Below are 4,987 nucleotides of genomic sequence, written 5' to 3' on the forward strand. Positions count from 1 at the left end.
CACACACTAAGACTCCATCTCTCTGTCTCACACACACACACAAACTAAGACTCCATCTCTCTCTCCTCTCTCTCTCTCTCTCACACACACACACACACACCCCACACACACACTAAGCCTCCATCTCACACACACATGCTCTAGGCGGAGCATTTGTTCCTACCACCCTTCATCCAACCTTACCCGTATGATAAACAATCACCTTTATTTACTTGCATAACATGGACAAATTCCACTTTACTTTAGTAGTCAACAAACTTATCATCTGTACCCTTATAAAAAAACGAGTTGGCGGTGATGGTGTGCCTGCCATCTTGTAATACAGACCGTATGATCTATATCTGAGGATAGAAAGCAAACTATGATAATTTTACAAAAGATACCTGCACCTCTCTCCACATCATTATCTCCCGCAACCTCATTGCTCAGCAATTAAAAAAGGAATAAGTCTCTGGAACAATCTAGCATGCATGGTGGCCGCTGCCGCCTGCCGGCGCCATCCATCCCCATGCCTCCGCCCATTCCGACCACCAGTCACCACCACGCTCCACTCCTCCTCGCCTTATCTCTCATCTTTCATTTTTCGATGACATTCTTGAGATACCAGTTTTTCGATAAAATTCTCGAGATATCATTAGTTTTTACACATGGGATTACTCCTGCATGGGTCAATCACAACAGATGTTCTGTAAAAAAATGCATATTGATGTTCCGTGCAATGCACGAGAATCTTGCTTGTAATTATATAACGCAAATCACGAGCAGGAAGTGACATTTTTTTCAAACAACCACGTTAACATGGCCACGTAAATCACTAGCTAAAGTAAATACCATTATACTTATATCCCGATGCAAAAGGTTGAGTACATATCCGAAGAGTAGAGTCGCACACACGCACTCTGTCTCTCAGAATCTCTCTCTCACACACACCAGTTACGTGACGCCCACTTAAGCAGACACGTATGTTACAATTTGTGCACCCGCGGGTACACGTGATGCTGCGCATTTATTTAAGCCAGAAGGCGAACCCAAACAGTAGCTGCATTCATTCCCCTCCCGCCGCCTCTTCTCTAGTCATCGTCGCCCGGTAGCCATGGGCCGGCCGAAGGTAACAACATACGCCATACTCCCGCCGGAGCGGCGCTTTAATATGGAAATTTTAGTGGTCATGCATGCATCTTTTTGTGCTAGCACTCCTATATAAGGGTTGACCGGTCGCTTCCCGCGGACGTGCGCGAGCGGTGGAAGAGGAAGGAGAAGGGAAGCGGGCTGTGGAGTAACGTTTTTACCACAATTTCTTAGGAAACTGAGTGCAATAATTGAGTAGTTTTGCAAACTACCAGTACTACACCTGAAACGGTTCAAAACCTATACTCCCTTGCCAGTGCGCGCTTCCCGCGTGAAACGGTCAGCGTCGTCCTAGAGCGTCAGTGCCGCATTAATGCCCGGCCAGAGCGGAGGCGACCTCTCACTGGCACCGGCTTTGAAGTGGCGCGACGGCCGAGAGAGCGCCGCTTCCCGGTGCACGCGACTGCTCCACGTCGAGACTGGCCATAGGCCCTGTTTGGATCCATGGGTTAGAGTTAGTTTGAGCTATTTGGGGCTCAAATAGCCCTAAAGTATCCAAGCATGAGGGTTTAAATTGGAGCAAGTTGCACCGAATCCACCAAAAAAAACTATCCCACCCAAGAGGTGCTAACTGGAGATAGTTCTCATTGGGACCACTGAAAAATCACTTTTCTCTCTCCATGAAGTGCATTTATTGTCAATCTAACCCTATCACCCAAACACCTCTTTGGCTACAGTTAGTTCAGGGTTAGTCATGAGTTAGTCTAACCTCTAGCTAAGTTAGAGTATCAAACAGGAGCAGTATAGGACATGCAAGTTGCTCAAAGCATACAGGCAAATTCGTACGTGAAAGGATTTTTTTTCTTTTTGAAAACGGAACGTGAAAGGAATTTTTTTAGAATGCTCTTGGCATGTCGCTAACATGTGATAGTTAACCGACCTCAATAGACAGCAGAAACGCCAGCCCGCCGCACTTTGATAGAGACGAGGAGGGAGAAGCGATACAGGCTGCTGGATTACTAGAGATAGGTGTCGCACGGAAGCCAAGAAATATGGTGATAGCGTGGGTTAGCCATGTACTAGTATGATGTAACTACACTGGGCTGCCGTGTTTCGTACTCTTCCAGTCCACTATGGAGATGATTGGTTAATTTTATATCGCTGAATAATATTAAATATTATGAGTTCAGACGCTCCACCACGAGGTTCCTTGCTCCTTCTCGGTCGTCCGGAATCTATGTTCTTCCACTCTATTTTTTTACGTGAGCTTTGTTCATCCTTTTGCCAACACGTGAGACATCTAGCATCAAGGTGCACGTGTTATGCAAGGATCGTTCCATCTATATGAAGAACACGTGGGACTGGAACTACGAGACGGACATGTACCCAGGAGTGGACGTACGAACCTGAGTAATGTAGCGCAGTAAGTGAAGTAGAAAGGCACAAATGGTATGAACATGCGTGGCATATAGGGTGTGTTTGGTTGCGTTCTCGTCTCAGCATAGTTGTTCCCTCTTCATGCATGCTCAACTCAACACCCCTCTTCATGCATGCTCTCTTCATGCATGCATCTAGTGTATTTGTGCTAAACTAGTGTGGACTCATGCACCCTCCATACACTCTACCAAACACCCAAAAGTAGGCCGAGAAGGGAACTCTTGGGCGGCATTTGTCTCTTACTACGTACTACCACTAAATGTTGTACGTGCAATGCACGGTGATGTTATGGAGTACGTGCCTAAGTACTCTACTACTACTATATTAGTTGGAGGCACATATTAACTTTTATATTTGTTTACGTGTATGCCCCGAGACCTTCCAACTAGACGTGTCTTTCTCTCCAGGTCACACTTTGTATCGTTCATACCACTAAGTACTACTACGTGTGGTCTCCGACCCAGAAGTGGAAGAAGTGGAGACGCTCTACCACGCTGTTTTTTTTACGATGGGCTCTACCATGATGTTCATGTCCCACTCCTTTCGCTGACGTGTGGGACATCCAGCACGTGCCGTGTTTGGCACCCTTCGTCGTAAGAGTTGAAACGCTAGCATTCATGAGAAATAAAAATAATTATAAATCGGCAGTGATACTATTTTTTTGCGAACCAATCAGCAGTGATACTATACCACGTGGTTTCCTTGCTCCTCGATATCGGAAAGAATACTTCCGTTCGCCAACATGTGGGACGTCGACCATCCTGGTCCACTTGCCATGCACGCAGAACTCCAAGGGAGAGTCACCCAGATCGTCGCGCCGCAGTAACAATGACTAATGAGCCGTCAAATCACAGGCCCACTTCCCACTTTGAAGTTGCTCGGACGAAGGAACCATCATGACTTCGTTGAATTCCGCTTCTTGAAGAAAACTACTGTAGTAGCAGTACTGCTAGCTACAGTAGTTACTCCAACAGAGGCCTCCTTTCATTCATAGGATAGGAATATGAAAATCATATGAAGTGAGATGACATGCATCTCAATTCCTATAGAGAAAGAGATGCCATTTGATGCTTAGGGTAGGAATTTTTCCATTTAGTCTAGGCTAATGTACTGGTAATTTGCTCTAAAAACTACAGTAGTAACTAGTAGTATTGGTGCATGCTCGTACTCAGACACAGACACACACACTAACTACTAGTACTACTACTTCTCACATGCTGGCCAGACACCGTCGTTCTCCTTCCCGGCTTTGTCGGCGACACCCCACCGTGCTTGGATCTCCGCCAACCTCTCCGCAGCAGCGCGTGCGTCCTTTTCTTTCTTGCGGCGGCGGGCCTCTCTTTTCTTGACTGCTTTCTGACTTTTCCGCTCCCTCTGTGCGGCTTTGGCCGCCTCTTGATCTACCGCCCATTCGGCCTTGGCATCTTCAAATTCCTCCCACATAGTTGTGAGGTCGCGAGTGGTGATGAACTCGGCATGGGGGGATGCCATCGCTTCCCTGCCATTTTGTGTGCGGTTGTGGGCGGCGAGGAACTCGGCACGGCGGGATGCCATCGCTGCCTTACCGGTTAGTGTGCGGCGCGATGGCATGAACGACGCTTGGTGAGATCTCTGGGGTGGAGTGGCCGGACAACCGTATAGTGCATTGGTTTGTCAAGAGCTCAAGGACAGAAGACGAAGCAAATTTGGATTCCCCTTCAATCCTGGTCATTTATTACCGAGTAAAATGCATTGGCGGTCATCGAACTTGTCTTGATAGCTCACTTTGATCATTGTATATGAGATATGGTGATTATACGGTCACTGGCTCAGCGTATAGCTCCGTATTTGTCTGGTTGACCAGTCAAATAGTCTGCATGCACCTCATCAGCTCGTGTTCTTTATCTATCTACACGGGCCTACCTGTCAATGGAGAAAGAAATACTGTAAAAACCAAAATTATGCGTATGTGGGGAATCAAACCACGGACTCGTCGCTGCAACGCACCCTCGTCAGCCAAATGAAAATGAAATACTTCGCGTCAGACACTCACGCTCATGCTGTCAAAGCATGCTAATGCATGCACGTCGCCCTCTAAATCAAAGTCCTGCTCATGGCGCAACGCAAACGGCGAGCCCATCACCTGCGCGCCCCGGCGGTGCCTGACATTACTGTTTAGACGTTTGATGGAGGCCTACGCGAACGCCGAGCATGTATTCACCTGGCTCAACACCAACGGTCATACTCGGACCGCCTTGCTCATGTATATCGTCCATCACAACGACAATCTATAAAACAGCCTAAGCTAGAGAGGGTACTATGGTAGTATGGTACGGAGTATGTACTATCGTGAGCGACCGATCTTAGTGCCACTGCACACCGAAACCCCTTCCATCGCTAGCGCGCGCTTCCCGCCTGAAACGGTCACCATCTCTCCAGAATGTCAATGCCGCATTCACCGGACTTAACTGCAGGTGCAATTCATGTGTCACTGACATGCGGG

This window comes from Triticum aestivum, chromosome 6D (genome assembly GCF_018294505.1).
Source record: "Triticum aestivum cultivar Chinese Spring chromosome 6D, IWGSC CS RefSeq v2.1, whole genome shotgun sequence".
Lineage (NCBI taxonomy): Eukaryota > Viridiplantae > Streptophyta > Magnoliopsida > Poales > Poaceae > Triticum > Triticum aestivum.